This window comes from Pongo abelii, chromosome 1 (assembly GCF_028885655.2).
Source record: "Pongo abelii isolate AG06213 chromosome 1, NHGRI_mPonAbe1-v2.0_pri, whole genome shotgun sequence".
Lineage (NCBI taxonomy): Eukaryota > Metazoa > Chordata > Mammalia > Primates > Hominidae > Pongo > Pongo abelii.
In genome coordinates, this window is record NC_071985.2 from 69,573,031 (window position 1) to 69,590,392 (window position 17,362).

The window sequence follows — 17,362 nt, forward strand, 5'->3', positions numbered from 1 at the left end:
ACAGTGAAACCCTGTCTCTACTAAAAAATACAAAAAATTAGCCAGGCATGGTGGCACGCACCTGTAGTCCCAGCTAGTCAGGAGGCCGAGGCAGGAGAATTGCTTGAACCTGGGAGGCGGAGGTTGCAGTGAGCTGGGATTGTGCCACCGTATTCCAGCCCGGGTGACAGAGCAAGACTGTCTCAAAAAAAAAAAAAACCAAAATGTAATATCTGGCAGGTAACTGACAACACCCAGATTAAAGGGATACCTGAAAAGTAATATAAGCTATAGAATGACATAAAGATGTCTAGATTGAGAATAAACCTATATATTTTTATCAGTTTTCTATGGAAATAGATATCTGCAGTTCACCTATATTATATTTCATAGGATTATTTATTATGGTTAAGAGTAATTACTAGAAATTCTGCATACAGATTACCATAAGAATAAAATCAGCAATATAAACATAGGAAAAATAACAGTCCTGAAATTATTAAATTTAACTCAAATATTTTATTAAATACTTACTCCATGACCTGGATGCAACAAGACATTAGGAGACACAAGAGGTACAACTGTGGTTCCTGCCCTGACATCGCTTACTATCTGAGACAGTAGAAAACTCGTTAAATTATTAAAGAACAATTATGAGCCAGACTATAACCAAATCCCATAATGAGAGATCATCTGCAAGTGCATTGGAAGAGGTAATAGGAAAAAAAGGGAGAGATTACTAGGGGGCACCGTAGTTGGAGACATCTTCAGTTATGAATTGTGGCCTATCTTGTACTGTAAGGGCTAGGTGATATTTGAAGGCTGCTGAGGTGTGGAAAGGGATAGGTAGCAGAAACAGCTTGGGCAGACTATGGAAGCCATAAATACTCAGAGTAAGGAATTTGGGTGAGTGTGGGTGTGTTTTAAATGAGGAGTATAAGGAATTTTTTACAGTGATTAGTAACAGTGTACTGTTACTTGGGAGAAAGGGAATAGGAAGGAATACCAGTGAAGATACCCTTGTATTAATTTTGGTTATTGATGTTGAATTGACCAAGGATTTGTGTTTCGGTAACAATAGAAAATATAGATCGATTTCTCAAATACCTGAGCTAGGGTCTCTTAACACATTGAGTGAAATGCTGGGAAGAAATCACAATTAGGAGTCGGCCAGTCATGGTGGCTCACACCTGTAATCCAAGCACTTTGGGTGGCCAAGGTGGAAGAATCACTTGAGCTTAGAAGTTGGAGACCAGCCTGAGCAATATAGCGAGACCTCATCTTTTCTATTAATACAAGTAAAAAAAATTTAGCCAGGCATAATGGCCTGCATTTATAGTCCCAACTACTTTGGAGGCTGAGGCAGGGAGATGGCTTGAGCCCAGGAGATCGAGGCTGCGGTGAGCAATGATCGCACCACTGTACTCCAGCCTGGGCGACAGAGCAAGACCCTGCTCAAAAAAAAAAAGAGTCACTGGAGAGGATTGAAACACCTTTAGTTGTACTATTATTGTGTAGCGTGTAGCCTGGTTGATTACATCAAAATTATGCAGTTGTTAGGAGGAGGAAATTAGAATACAAATAGAAAAAAAATATTTACGTGATTTTATGATAGCTTAAAGATTTCAAGACTTGAGGAAAAAAAATCAGTTTTACAGTGACATTTAGAGGAAAAACCGAAGAGGATTTGAAACATTAATAAAACTCTATGCAGGATAGAAAGAGAAGCTAACAAGAATAGGAAGTGATTTATTTCAGGATAAAACAGTATTAAAGAGAAAGGCCCACTAATAAACAAGGTCATATGAATCTAACAAAGCCCATCTTTAATGGAAAAATTAAATCCATTTTTAAAAGCTAACTTTAGTGGTTGCTTTGGCAACACATAAAATTTATTATACTAAAAAAATTTTATTTATGTTTTTTATACTAAAGAAATTAAAAGGCTAGGCACGGTGGCTCACGCCTGTAATCCCAGCATTTTGGGAGGCCAAGGCAGGCAGATCACGAGGTCAGGAGATTGAGACCATCCTGGCTAACACGGTGAAACCCCATCTCTACTAAAAATACAAAAAATTAGCCAGGCGTGGTGGCGGGCGCCTGTAGTCCCAGCTACTCGGGAGGCTGAGGCAGGAGAATGGCATGAACCTGGGATGCGGAGCTTGCAGTGAGCCGAGAGCGCAGTGAGCCAGCCTGGGCGACAGAGTGAGACAACGTTTCCAAAAAAAAAAAAAGAAATTAAAAATTTTTATTTATATTTTTTATTATACTAAAAAAATGGAACGATAAAGAGAAGATTAGCATGGCCCCTGATATGCAAATTCGTGAAGCATTCTATTTTTTTAATAAGTAAATAAAAGCTGACTTTACAAGAAAAATTAAGTTAAATAAAGGATACAAAGTTATATTAAACAAGTGATACTGCGCTTGCAACATCCTAAAATGGGTTAAAAAAAACTCAGGAAAAAAATTCCCCTTTGCCTATAAATGCTGTGAATAACATTTTTAGTGAAAAGGGTAATATTCAATTACATTTTTGATTCCTAATGATATTTTGTCCTATTAACCTGAGAGAAAAAAAAATTATAAGAGCAAAAAGAAAGCTTATTCGGATTTTATTTGTCGATATGTTGCCTAATAAGTTTGTCATAAGTTCTTAGTAAAAGCAGTTGAATAAGTAGAAAACAAAGGTTTAGAAGGCTATGGAATATAGCAGACAAGAAATAAGGAACATTTGTATATCAAAAAAATGATTTAGACTGTTTAAAAATTGATAGCTTTTTGGACTGGATTTTTAATTAATGGAGGGGCAGGCTTACAATTTACTTCTCCATTCCATCTAAAGCTATCCTTATTCAGACACTTCAGCATTCATACTAACACCTACCAATCTTGGTCTGTGAAAACCCCTCAACCCTGGCTACATTCATTTATACTCCATTTTAACTTACTTGAACACTTAACATCTTTGAGCTTGCTTCCTGTCACAACCTCAAATTCTGAAACTTCTCTAGATCTTAATACTCTTAATAGCTCCCATTTCCTCAGTTCTCCTGATCCTACACTTCTTCCTGCCTCAACATGCCTTCTAACTCAGCCTGAACCCCAGGATTGATCATTTCAGTTCATTTTTTGGACCAAAAGTGGTAGTGCCAAGACTAAAACTCACAGTCCAGAGCTCTTGTCACTTCTCTATATTGATTTATTTGCTACAAAAAGACATACTTCTTTCTCCCACAGATAGCTGCTGCTACTTTCATTGCCATAAAGGTTTTATTTTTAATTTGCCCAAAAGGAGCATTAAAAGGCAATTAGATCATAGGATATTAATATTCTCATTTTTTCTTTCATTATATTTTTCTTTTGTGCATTTATTCATTCAACAAATATTTATTGGCTGCCTACAGTACACTAGGCACTGCAAATATTTATGCTGTAAAATAGAAGTACCTCTTTATACACATACAGTATTTAAAGATGGAAATGCCTAAGAGAGAGACAAGATTATTAATCAGGCCATCTAGAAATGCTTAGAATCTCTTTTTTTTTTTTGAGACGGGGTCTCACTGTGTCGCCCAGGCTAGGGTGCAGTGGCGCAATCTCGGCTCACTGCAAGCTCTGCCTCCCAGGTTCAGGCCATTCTCCTGCCTCAGCCTCCCGAGTAGCTACAGGCACCCGCCACCACGCCCGGCTAGTTTTTTGTATTTTTAGTAGAGATGTGGTTTCACTGTGTTAGCCAGGATGGTCTCGATCTCTAGACCTCGTGATCCACCCGCCTCAGCCTCCCAAAGTGCTGGGATTACAGACGTGAGCCACCGCACCCGGCCTAGAACCTCTTTATATGTGCCTGCTAATCAGTCATCCATCTAAGCTTGAAAATTTTCAAGGATAGGGAATTGAAGGAACATTAAAGTAGCCATTTTAAGTTTGAAAAGATCTTTCTACCAGCTGGGCCAACATGGTGAAACCCTGTTTCTACTAAATTAGCTGGGCATGATGGCAGGCACCTTTAATCCTTGCTACTCGGGAGGCTGAGGCAGGAGAATTTCTTCAACCACCAGGAGGGGGAGGCTGCAGTGAGCCAAGATCGCGCCACTTTACTCCAGCCTAGGCGACAAAGCATGACTCTGTCTCAAAAAAAAAAAAAAAAAAAAAAAAACTTTCTGTTGAAAAATTTAGTGTTTGACTCCCTATAATTTTCTCATACTCTTCCTACTTCTAAAATGTGTAGCTGTATAGAAGCAAACAGTTTTATTGTTTTCAGATATTTCGTCTTTCATTCCTAACATGACATGATTTAAAGTTACTTTACCATCCTGCCAAAGCCCATTTCAGGCTCTTTATGTATATCTTTCAAGGTACTTTTCACCCACAGCTCTTTACTACTAACACTGCAGGAATTATCTGACCCTAGAAAAGAATAGCTCTGTATTAGTTTGGGTTTGGATTTTTTTCGTTTTTCATTATTTTTGTTTTGTTTTGTTTTGTTTTTTGTTTTTGAGACAAGGTCTCACTCTGTCACCCTGGGTGGAGTGCAGTGGCACAGTCACAGCTCACTGCAGCCTCAACCTCCTAGGCTCAAGCAATCCTCACACCTCAGCCTCCCAGGTAGCTTGGACTATGGTGCACACCACTATGCCTGGCTAATTTTTGTATTTTTTGTAGATGGGGTTTTGCCATGTTGCCCAGGCTCAAGTGATTCTCCTGCCTTGGCCTCCCAAAGTACTGGGATTACAGGCATGAGCCACCATGCCCAGCCTGTATCAGTTTTCTATTGCTGCATAATAAATTACCACAAATTTAGCATCTTAACACACATTTGTTTTCTCACAGTCTCCATGGGTCAAGCATTATGGCATGGCTTATCTGGGTCCTCTGCTCAAGGCTTCATAAGTCTTCCTTCATTCTCATCTAGAGTTTGCAGTCCTCTTAGTTACTTGAGGCCCTCATTCCTAGACACCATCCCTCTCCTTAGGCAGTTCACAAAATGGTCAACATGGCTGTTTGTTTCTTTGAGGCCAGCTCTCTCCATTCCATCTCTGCCCTCCATCATGAAAGTGGTTTCCCATCACACTCACTGGTCCCACCGTCACTCAAGGCAAGGGAATTATACAAGGGCCTGGGTCGTTGGGGCTTACTTTGGATTTCTGCCTACCACAAGCACTATCACTTTCCTCATTCTAACAGTATCTACCTATTAATATATTTCTAAAATTTAATTTGCTTTTGAGTAGCTACATCAAAATTCACTGAGCTCACACTCTACTAAAGCCCCTAAATCTTCTATTTATGTTTCTCCTAAGATTACTCCACGATGTAGTTTGTGACTACTTGGTCCTTGGTACAGGATCTTTTCTCTATGTCTGTTAAATTCCATCATGTTAGATCTAACCGATCTAGCCGGTCAACACTTGCTACCTATATCCCTCATCCAGTATGCTTACCATATCTCTCAAGCTGGATGGGATTTCTAAAATTTTAGCTTCAGAATTTCAGATCTCCAGCACTTGCTGCTGGTTTTCAGGGAGCTGCTACAGGCTAGGTTTTGCTACATTGTAAAACAATGTAACTTTAAAATTTCAAGATTTTAAAATTTTTCATTACAAAGATAGCACTTGTTCATAATAGAAATATCAGAATATACAGAAAAGTTAAAAAAAACCACATAGACCTACTGTTTACATTGTGGTAGGTTTTTAAAACATTTTTAAATATACAGTGTTTTTTGGTTTATTTGCTTGCTTTATATAGTTTAGATCTTAGTATAAAAACATTTTTTATAATTCCATTTTACATTAATAATATTGTAATGATGTTCTAAGTTATAAATATTTTATGACCATCATTTGAAATTGCTGCATAATAATCGACTCAACTTTCCCTGTGTTGTTGGACACTTAGATTGTTTCTAATTCCTTGCTATTCTAGATAATACTGGAATAAACTTTTTTGTAAGGTTTTTTAAATATTTGAAGTATTTCTAGGATACCTTTCTAGAAATGCTAAGTGAAAGGAAATGATTTTATTTTTTCTAAAAGATTTATAAATCTTTTCATTTTCTAAATGATTTATACTAATGTATGCTCCTAACAACTAATGAAAGTGCCTATTTCATAGCACCTTCTGTAGAGGAGGAACTGTTTTGTGGGCCTAACAGACTATGTAAATTTTCACTGTAAAAGTGAAAGATGAATGAGAATATAAATGAAAATAATTATTTCCTGGATTTCTCTTTTGTACTTCTGGTCATTCACCATCAGGGGATTTAGAATAGAGTGGTTTAAGGTATATTGCGTTTTTACTGAATAGTGTTATAGAAACAGTATGCAGTAAGCAAGACACCCTTCAAAGAGTTTGGCTTTGTTCTTATTTACCTAACTTTGAATGCTAGACCAGCTCAGTAAATTAATACAAATGTAGAGAGACTAAGCTCCAGCTTCTCAAAATATGTATAACTTGAAAAAGTATAGCAATCAACTGAGGCAGAGGTAAAGAAGAGTGTATAGTGTTGAAGAGTAAGATTATTCACTCTCTGATGATATGTCAGTTTTGAGATTTTGGTAACAGGAATTACACAAGCATGCTGTATGTGATACTATAACTTAGGCCACCTATTGTCTTTAACCTGAAAAGAATAAAAAATTTTAACTGCATTTCTTTTTATTTGTATTATCTGTGTTGATTCTCCTTTCTCTTTTCTGGTAACATAGTTGAGAAAATATGGATTGTGTTGTTAGAAGGGCCTGGGACCTTGGGCAAGTTATATAATGTCTCTGAGCATCATTTTACTCATTTTGAAAATGGGAATAATAGTGTTTACATAATAGGGTTGTTGTGAGAATTAAAAGAAATGATGTTTGTAAAATTTCCAGCACACAATGGGTATTCAGTGAATGTTTGCTCCTTTTTCTTTCTTTACAGCAGTGAAGTCTCAACTCTCTAGCACTGGAAGGTTAAACATTCTAGATAAGTGTTCATTTCAGTTAGCTGAACAGTTACATTCTGCCTTTTATTAACTGTTTTTCTATAAAATACTTTTTTAAAAATATATTCCATACTTCATTGCTTCCTTCTTAAATCATTTTACTATACCATGGGTATTTATAGCTGGTGTGAGACATAAGGCTGAAGCTTCTCTTTCTCTCTTGCGATTGCTAAAACCTACTGGTTGGCATGCAGCCCAGTCCTCTTTATGGCTGGCTATTCTCTGTGGTCTAAAATGTCTACAAGTTGCCACCTCTGTCATAGCTTCTAATTTCTGCTGCCTGCTACTGTTGCTACCCCATTCCTTCTAATTACCATTAGGCTCTGCTGGCCTCTTACCCATTTGTCCTCTTTACTCTTTGCTGTTTTTTAACTTTCCAGTCTCTTTTTCCTCTGTTGCATCTCATATTTCATAGGCAAAGACAGGCCTTTCATTGCTTTCTCTAACCAGCTAGAAGAATTCTTCTATACAGAGCTAACCGGTCACAATGTGTCTAATATGGTCCTCATCAGCATTTTTTCCCTACTCTGGGCCCTATTCCAGGTACTTGAAAATGCCAAAAATCAAGAAAGCCAACTATATTTACTTTTCTTGCAAGTAGTTTATTTTTCTTTTGAGATAGGGTGTCTTTCTGTCACCCAGGCCGGTCTCAAACTCCTGGGCTCAAGCGATTCACCTGCCTCGGCCTCCCAAAGTGCTGGATTACAGGCGTGAACCACCACACCTGGCCTGTTTGTTTTTGTTTTGTTTTGTTTTGTTTTTATGCTTACTTAACTTTTACTATATGCAAAGTTTTGTGCAGATACAAAGGATAAAAGAAATCATAGTCTATAAAGTTAAATTATACCATGATCGTTACCTTCAAAGGAGCAGAAGAACACAAACATAATACAGTTAAAAGATGAAGGAGGTCATGGGAAACAGTTTTAAGTAAGGATTGTGAAGGCTCAAGGTTCTGCTTAAACTTATAAAGAGGAGTAGCTGTTTTTGAATCCAGTCTCAAAGTATTGGGTGATGGTTTAGAATCCTATAAGAGTCAGAACAGAGAAAAACAGGCCAAATGGAAGGGAGCTTCCATGATTCTCTACCATTTTAAAGGTATGGTAAAGAATCATTTAGGAGGATTATGGGTACTTTCTGCCTTTCCTTGTTTGAGAATCTGAGTCTTTAAACTTTGTATATTATTTTGTAATTTATGTATATTGCTTATAGGTTTTTAATATTTATTTGGAAACAGGATATGGAGGTGGAATAAACTCTTTTTAATAAGATTTTTTAAATATTTGAAGTATTTAGGTTATGTGTTTTTATGCTTTCATAGATTCGATTTTAAGCATGCTTGAATTTTTTTACATTTTAACTCTATTATGTAATTTTGTTTATTTTTAATTCAGCTGGGTATTTTTATTTTACCCTAATGTTTCATCTATTAAAAAGATTTCAAACATATAACCTATTTTAATTCATTAGAATAGTTTCTGCTGCTGTTTATAACAACTTCATATTTATTAAATTTGAACATTTCCTTTAAGATAAACAGAAGGGAAAAACATAAATAATCATGACAAACAACCCTTTTCTGGTGTGGTCATTTGAAATGAAACAAAAAAAAAAATTCAATCAATTTAAATCTAGAAAAATTAGCTGATATAAGTTGTAAAGCACATGAGTAAAAGCTTTCACTTACTCATTCTTGACATTCAATTCCATTTATTCTTTGTAATATATTTTAAAACAGAATGTCTGCAAAGACTAAGGTTTAGGTTCCTATATTCTATTCTGAGATTATTGAGAAAAAATGTTTGAGCTTATACTCATGCTTTAATATCAATTCCATTTTAACACACAAAGAAGACTAACAGAGTAAAGATTTTATAGAGACATGGTGATGTGGTTTATTAAGGCATCATAATTATAATAGTAAGTGTATTATAGTAGACTTAAGATAATTATTAATAATAATTTAAAACTGAACGGGCTTTATATTAATGAGTCATAATCCAAATAATTATGTTCATGATTGAATATTTCTTAAGTGCCTATTGTATGCTAGGCATACAAAAAATGAGTAAGAGAAGAACAACTTACATTTGGGTCCCTGAACACTACAATTGGATTAGATAATAATTTAAGATAATTGTCTTTTCTTTGTTTCACTCAAATACCTATCCTTTATCAAGTTGCTTAGACGCGTACAAACAATTCAGAGTTGAAAATTCTTGATATCTTTTTTAAAGACTGATCCTTTTCTCTACTACTCTTGGAAGGCAGAATAGATAATCTAATTAGAGGACAGTCTGGTTGGCCTCCTGTCTTTCTGTTCCCCACTTGCCAGTCGATTCTGTAATTGGAGTCATGGTTCTTATGTTCATGTCCTTGCTCTAATTGATTTCTAGGTAGACATTCCCTAAATTGAAAGATCAAAAATCTCAACATTTCACATTAAACAGTAGAACACTTCAGCCCACAGCATCTGAACACAAAAGCTCCAAATTAGGCATGGTGATCTGAGGAACACAGCGAACAAGAAATGGATCGGGAAGTTGTAGGTAAGCCTATCATGCTTGTAATTGTAAAGAGCTACTTATAAGTAATCATGATTTTAGTTGGTTTGATGAGTTTTTCCTTGGAGCAGCTAAGTAATAATTAAATCACTGAAGAAGTTTGTAAGTGTGTAGATGGTATTCCAATTCAGAGAGTGTACCAATAATACCATGACCACAGAGAGCATACAAATAAATTTTAACTGTAACTTTTTCTTATTACAAAGTAATAATACATTTTATTAATTTTTACAAAAACAAGTGATTGGTTTTCCTGACAATAACAGGAAGAATAGTGGAAGTGAACATCTGATTCAAGTGGGTTCAAGAGATAATGGGAAGGAGGAATTAGAGTATAGACAACACTTTCATGAATTTTGCCGTAAAGAGGAGAGAAATGGGGCATTAGAGGGATGGTTAAGGTTTGGAGAGATAGCAGCATATTTATATCCTGATGGAACCTGTACAGAAAATAGGGAAAACTGATAATGCAAACAAAAGAAAATCTTTGTCATCTATAATATTATCCTCAAGATAATCCCTGTTTTCATTCTCATGCTTTTAATATCTTTTTCCTGTAGGTAGAGATACAATTTTAAAACAAAAATGGGACCATGCTCTACATAGTTTTATAACCTACTTTATTATTAATATTTTCTCATATCCATATTCTTTTTAACATAATTTCTAATGACTAGCTAGTATCATATAATATGCCTGCAGTATACTATACTTGTAGCCATCCCACTGTTAAGATATATAGCTTGTTTCTATTTTGCAATATGTAAACTACGTTGTAAACTCCATAAAGGCAAAGACTGTAACTTGGCTTGTTTATTGCGGTGTCCCTGGTATATAGTAGACTTTCAGAAAGCAGATATTTAAATAAATTCTACTCTTCCATACCTCCACCCATGCAGCTAAATATGGCTGGAAAAAAATACACAACCATGCTCACTCCATGTTTATAACCACTAATCTCAGCAGTGACACTACATTTCCCTATCCCATGAACTCTACCAGTTAGATGACTTTTTCATATTTTCTCTTCTCTCCTCAAAATTTAGATATCTCGATCCTCATCATAATTCTGTGCTGGTGACCTTCCTTCCCGTTTAACTGATGAAACAGGAGCCATTAAAAAAGAACTTCCATAAATTCTCACTACCATATCTACTGACTTACCTGCATCTGTGCTCTTATAGTTCACTTTGCTTTGTATTAGTGTGGATGAACTATCTCGTCTTCTGGTTAAGGCCCTCCCCTCTGCTTGTGTACTATATCTCATCCTGCTCAAGGATCTTACTCCATATTTAAACCCCCCACCCCTGTTTTTGTTTTTTTGTTTTTGCATTATCAGTTTTCTCTCTCTTCTGTGTAGATTTCCATCAGGATACAGTTATACTGCTATCCTCTAGCTCCTTGCCCATTTATGTAATGCCCCATTTCTTTCCTCCTTTTTACAACAAAATCCCATAAAAGAGTTCTTTATACTCTAATTCCTTCTTTCCCATAATCTCTTGAACGCACTTGATCTCAAATGTTCACTTCCACCATTCTTCCTGTTCTTATCAGGAAAACCAGTGACTTCCACTTTGCTAAATCCAGTGACTATTTCTTAGTCTTTACCATACCTGACCTATCAGCAGCATGTGGCACAGTTGATCACTCCTTCTATTTTCAACCTAGCAGCCAGAGTGATCCTCTTAACCCATAAGTGAAGTCAAGCTATTCCTCTGCTCACAAACCTTCAGTGGCCTCTCACTGAATTAAACATAAAAGCCAAAATCCTTGGAATGGCTTACAAGGCCCTATGCCATCTGGCCCTTTATTACCTCTCTCTCCCCTCATCTCTTATTACTAATCTAACTTGCTTTCATTGCTTCAGTAACACGCTGGCCTCCTCTCAGTTCATCAGACATGCTGGGTACATAACCATTTCAGGGTCCTTGCACTTGTTCATCTTGTTCCCTCCTATTGCTTTTCCCCCAGATATTTAGACAGCTTATTCCCTTACCATCTTCATGTTTTTCTCCCCTAGTTGTCTCAGTAAGGTCTACTCTACCTACCTTATTTTAAGTTGATACCCATTCTACCCTACCTCCCAGCATTCTGTATCTTTCTTTCCCGCTTTATTTTTCTCTGTAGCACGTACCATCATCTAGTATACTATATTTTACTTAGCTTGTTTTCTGTTCCCCCTCTCCCAATTAGGGCGAGATTTTTGTCTTGTTTGCTGTCCTTAGAACACTGCCTAACACGTAGTTGATACTCAATAAGTATTTCTTTTTTCTTTTTTTAAATTATACTTTAAGTTTTAGAGTGCATGTGCACAACATGCAGGTTTGTCACATATGTATACATGTGCCATGTTGGTGTGCTACACCCATTAACTCGTCATTTACATTAGGTATATCTCCTAATGCTATCCCTCCCTCCTCCTTCCACCCTACAACAGGCCCTGGGGTGTGATGTTCCCCTTCCTGTGTCCAAGTGTTCTCATTGTTCAATTCCCACCTATGAGTGAGAACATGCGGTGTTTGGTTTTTTATCCTTGCGGTAGTTTGCTGAGAATGATGGTTTCCAGCTTCATCCATGTCCCTACAAAGGACATGAACTCATCATTTTTTATGGCTGCATAGTATTCCATGGTGTATATGTGCCACATTTTCTTAATCCAGTCTGTCATTGTTGGACATTTGGCTTGGTTCCAAGTTTTTGCTATTGTGAATAGTGCCGCAATAAACATACGTGTGCATGTGTCTTTATAGCAGCATGATTTATAGTCCTTTGGGTATATACCCAGTAATGGGATGGCCGGGTCAAATGGTATTTCTAGTTCTAGATCCCTGAGGAATCACCACACTGACTTCCACAAGGGTTGAACTAGTTTACACTCCCACCAACAGTGTAAAAGTGTTCCTATTTCTCCACATCCTCTCCAGCACCTGTTGTTTCCTGACTTTTTAATGATTGCCATTCTAACTGGTGTGAGATGGTATCTCACTGTGGTTTTGATTTGCATTTCTTTGATGGCCAGTGATGATGAGCATCTTTTCATGTTTTTTTTTGACTGCATACATGTCTTCTTTTGAGAAGTGTCTGTTCATATCCTTTGCCCACTTTTTGATGGGGCTGTTTGTTTTTTTCTTATAAATTTGCTTGAGTTCTTTGTAGATTCTGGATATTAACCCTTTGTCAGATGAGTAGATTGCAAAAATTTTCTCCCATTCTGTAGGTTGCCTGTTCACTCTGATGGTAGTTTCTTTTCTGTGCAGAAGCTCTTTAGTTTAATTAGATCCCATTTGTCAATTTTGGCTTTTGTTGCCATTGCTTTTGGTGTTTTAGACATGAAGTCCTTGCCCATGCCTATGTCCTGAATGGTATTGCCTAGGTTTTCTTCTAGGGTTTTTATGGTTTTAGGTCTAACATTTAAGTCTTTAATTCATCTTGAATTAATTTTTGTATAAGGTGTAAGGAAGGGATCCAGTTTCATCTTTCTACATATGGCTAGCCAGTTTTCCCAGCACCATTTATTAAATAAGGAATCCTTTCCCCATTTCTTGTTTTTCTCAGGTTTGTCAAAGATCAGATAGTTGTAGATGTGTGGCATTATTTCTGAGGGCTCCGTTCTGTTACATTGGTCCATATCTCTGTTTTGATACCAGTACCATGCTGTTTTGGTTACTGTTTGTAGTATAGTTTGAAGTCAGGTAGTGTGATGCCTCCAGCTTTGTTCTTTTGGCTCAGGATTGACTTGGCGATGCGGGCTCTTTTTTGATTCCATATGAACTTTAAAGTACTTTTTTCCAATTCTGTGAAGAAAGTCATTGGTAGCTTGATGGGGATGGCATTGAATCTATAAATTACCTTGGGTAGTATGGCCATTTTCACGATATTGATTCTTCCTACCCATGAGCATGGAATGTTCTTCCATTTGTTTGTATCCTCTTTTATTTCATTGAGCAGTGGTTTGTAGTTCTCCTTGAAGAGGTCCTTCACATCCCTTGTAAGTTGTATTCCTAGATATTTTATTCTCTTTGAAGCAATTGTGAATGGGAATTCACTCATGATTTGGCTCTCTGTTTGTCTGTTATTGGTGTATAAGAATGCTTGTGATTTTTGCACATTGATTTTGTATCCTGAGACTTTGCTGAAGTTGCTTATCAGCTTAAGGAGATTTTGGGCTGAGATGATGGGGTTTGCTAGATATACAATCATGTCATCTGCAAACAGGGACAATTTGACTTCCTCTTTTCCTAATTGAATACCCTTTATTTCCTTCTCCTGCCTGATTGCCCTGGCCAGAACTTCCAACACTATGTTGAATAGGAGTGGTGAGAGAGGGCATCCCTGTCTTGTGCCAGTTTTCAAAGGGAATGCTTCCAGTTTTTGCCCATTCAGTATGATATTGGCTGTGGGTTTGTCATAGATAGCCCTTATTATTTTGAGATACGTCCCATCAATACCTAATTTATTGAGAGTTTTTAGCATGAAGGGTTGTTGAATTTTGTCAAAGGCCTTTTCTGCATCTATTGAGATAATCATGTGGTTTTTGTCACTGGTTCTGTTTATATGCTAGATTACGTTTATTGATTTGCGTATGTTGAACCAGCCTTGCATCCCAGGGATGAAGCCCACTTGATGATGATGGATAAGCGTTTTGATGTGCTGCTGAATTCTGTTTGCCAGTATTTTATTGAGGATTTTTGCATCGACGTTCATCAGGGATATTGGTCTAAAATTCTCTTTTTTGGTTGTGTCTCTGCCAGGCTTTGGTATCAGGATGATGCTGGCCTCTTAAAATGAGTTAGGGAGGATTCCCTGTTTTTCTATTGATTGGAATAGTTTCAGAAGGAATGGTACCAGCTCCTCCTTATACCTCTGGTAGAATTCGGCTGTGAATCTGTCTGGTCCTGGACTTTTTTTGGTTGGTGAGCTATTAATTATTGCGTCAGTTTCAGAGCATGTTATTGTTCTATTCAGAGATTCAACTTCTTCCTGATTTAGTCTTGGGAGGGTGTATGTGTCGAGGAATTTATCCATTTCTTCTAGATTTTCTAGTTTATTTGCATAGAGGTGTTTATAGTATTCTCTGATGGTAGTTTGTATTTCTGTGGGATTGGTGGTGATGTCCCCTTTATCATTTTTTATTGCGTCTGTTTGATTCTTCTCTCTTTTCTTTATTAGTCTTGCTAGCGGTCTATCAATTTTGTTGATCCTTTCAAAAAACCAGCTCCTGGATTCATTGATTTTTTGAAGGGTTTTTTGTGTCTCTATTTCCTTCAGTTCTGCTCTTATCTTAGTTATTTCTTGCCTTCTGCTAGCTTTTGAATGTGTTTGCTCTTGCTTTTCTAGTTCTTTTAATTGTGATGTTAGGGTGTCAATTTTAGATCTTTCCTGCTTTCTCTTGTGGCCATTTAGTGCTATAAATTTCCCTGTACACACTGCTTTGAATGTGTCCCAGAGATTCTGGTATGTTGTGTCTTTGTTCTCGTTGGTTTCAAAGAACATCTTTATTTCTGCCTTCATTTCGTTATGTACCCAGTAGTCATTCAGGAGCAGGGTGTTTAGTTTCCATGTAGTTGAGCAGTTTTGAGTGAGTTTCTTAATCATGAGTTCTAGTTTGATTGCACTGTGGTCTGAGAGACAGTTTGTTATAATTTCTGTTCTTTTACATTTGCTGAGGAGTGCTTCATTTCCAACTATGTGATCATTTTTGGAATAAGTGCAGTGTGGTGCTGAGAAGAATGTATATTCTGTTGATTTGGGGTGGAGAGTTCTGTAGATGTCTATTAGGTCCACTTGGTGCAGAGCTGAGTTCAATTCCTGGATATCCTTGTTAACTTTCTGTCTCGTTGATCTGTCTAATGTTGACAGTGGGGTGTTAAAGTCTCCCATTATTATTGTGTGGGAGTCTAACTCTCTTTCTAGGTCTCTAACGACTTGCTTTATGAATCTGGGTGCTCCTGTTTTAGGTGCATATATATTTAGGATAGTTAGCTCTTCTTGTTGAATTGATCCCTTTACCATTATGTAATGGCCTTCTTTGTCTCTTCTGATCTTTGTTGGTTTAAAGTCTGTTTTATCAGAGACTAGGATTGCAATCCCTGCCTTTTTTTGTTTTCCATTTGCTTGGTAGATCTTCCTCCATCCCTTTATTTTCAGCTTATGTGTGTCACTGCATGTGAGATGGGTTTCCTGAATACAGCATACTGATGGGTCTTGACTCTTTACCCAATTTGCCAGTCTGTGTCTTTTAATTGGAGCATTTAGCCCATTTACATTTAAGGTTAATATTGTTATGTATGAATTTGATCCTGTCATTATGATGTTAGGTGGTTATTTTGCTCGTTAGTTGATGCAGTTTCTTCTAGCCTCGATGGTCTTTACAATTTGGCATGATTTTGCAGTGGCTGGTACCGGTTGTTCCTTTCCATGTTTACTGCTTCCTTCAGAAGCTCTTTTAGGGCAGGCCTGGTGGTGACAGAATCTCTCAGCATTTGCTTGTCTGTAAAGGATTTTATTTCTCCTTCACTTATGAAGCTTAGTTTGGCTGGATATGAAATTCTGGGTTGAAAATTCTTTTCTTTAAGAATGTTGAATATTGGCCCCCACTCTCTCCTGGCTTGTAGAGTTTCTGTCGAGAGATCAGCTGTTAGTATGATGGACTTCCCTCTGTGGGTAACCTGACCTTTCTCTCTGGCTGCCCTTAACATTTTTTCCTTCGTTTCAACTTTGGTGAATCTGACAATTATGTGTCTTGGGGTTGCTCTTCTCGAGGAGTATCTTTGTGGCGTTCTCCGTATTTCCTGAATCTGAATTTTGGCCTGCCTTGCTAGTTTGGGGAAGTTCTCCTGGATAATATCCTGCAGAGTGTTTTCCAATTTGGTTCCCTTCTCCCCATCACTTTCAGGTACACCAATCAGACGTAGATTTGGTCTTTTCACATAGTCCCATATTTCTTGGAGGCTTTGTTTGTTTCTTTTTATTCTTTTTTCTCTAAACTTCTCCTCGCTTCATTTCATTCATTTGATCTTCCATCACTGATACCCTTTCTTCCAGTTGATCGAATTGGCTACTGAGGCTTGTGCATTCGTCACGTAGTTCTCGTGCCATGGTTTTCAGCTCCATCAGGTCCTTTAAGGACTTCTCTGCATTGGTTATTCTAGTTAGCCATTCATCTAATTTTTTTCAAGGTTTCTAACTTCTTTGCCATGGGTTCGCACTTCCTCCTTTAGCTCAAAGTAGTTTGATCGTCTGAAGCCTTCTTCTCTCAACTTGTCAAAGTCATTCTCCATCCAGCTTTGTTCCATTGCCGGTGAGGAGCTGTGTTCCTTTGGAGGAGGAGAGGTGCTCTGCTTTTTAGAGTTTCCACTTTTTCTGCTCTGTTTTTTCCCCATCTTTGTGGTTTTATCTACCTTTGATCTTTGATGATGGTGATGTACAGATGGGGTTTTGGTGTGGGTGTTCTTTCTGTTTGTTAGTTTTCCTTCTAACAGTCAGGACCTTCAGCTGCAGGTCTGTAGGAGTTTACTGGAGGTCCGCTCCAGACCCTGTTTGCCTGGGTATCAGCAGCAGTGGCTGCAGAACAGCGGATATTGGTGAATAGCAAATGTTGCTGCCTGATCGTTCCTCTGGAAGTTTTGTCTCAGAGGAGTACCCGGCCTTGTGAGGTGTCAGTCTGCCCCTACTGGGGAGTGCCTCCTAGTTAGGCTCCTCGGGGGTCAGGGACCCACTTGAGGAGGCAGTCTGTCCATTCTCAGATCTCCTGCTGCATGCTGGAAGAACCACTACTCTCTTCAAAGCTGTCAGACAGGGACATTTAAGTCTGCAGAGGTTTCTGCTGCCTTTT

General features: G+C 37.6%; 1 protein-coding gene and 1 pseudogene across 22 annotated transcripts in view; both read left to right on the forward strand.

Annotated features, from left to right (window-relative positions):
• Nucleotides 1–17,362, forward strand: part of ACBD6 (acyl-CoA binding domain containing 6) — a 246,918-nt gene that overhangs the window by 158,222 nt on the left and 71,334 nt on the right. For 2 of the 22 annotated variants that reach the window (XR_010137526.1, XR_008523232.2), the window contains exon 8: nucleotides 9,361–9,513. The exons of the other annotated variants lie outside the window; for them this stretch is intronic. The gene's annotated coding sequence lies outside the window, so the exon portion shown is untranslated. The remainder of the gene's footprint in view (nucleotides 1–9,360; nucleotides 9,514–17,362) is intronic. 22 annotated transcript variants of the gene reach the window in all.
• On the forward strand, nucleotides 2,230–2,323 carry LOC112131057 (U6 spliceosomal RNA; annotated as a pseudogene).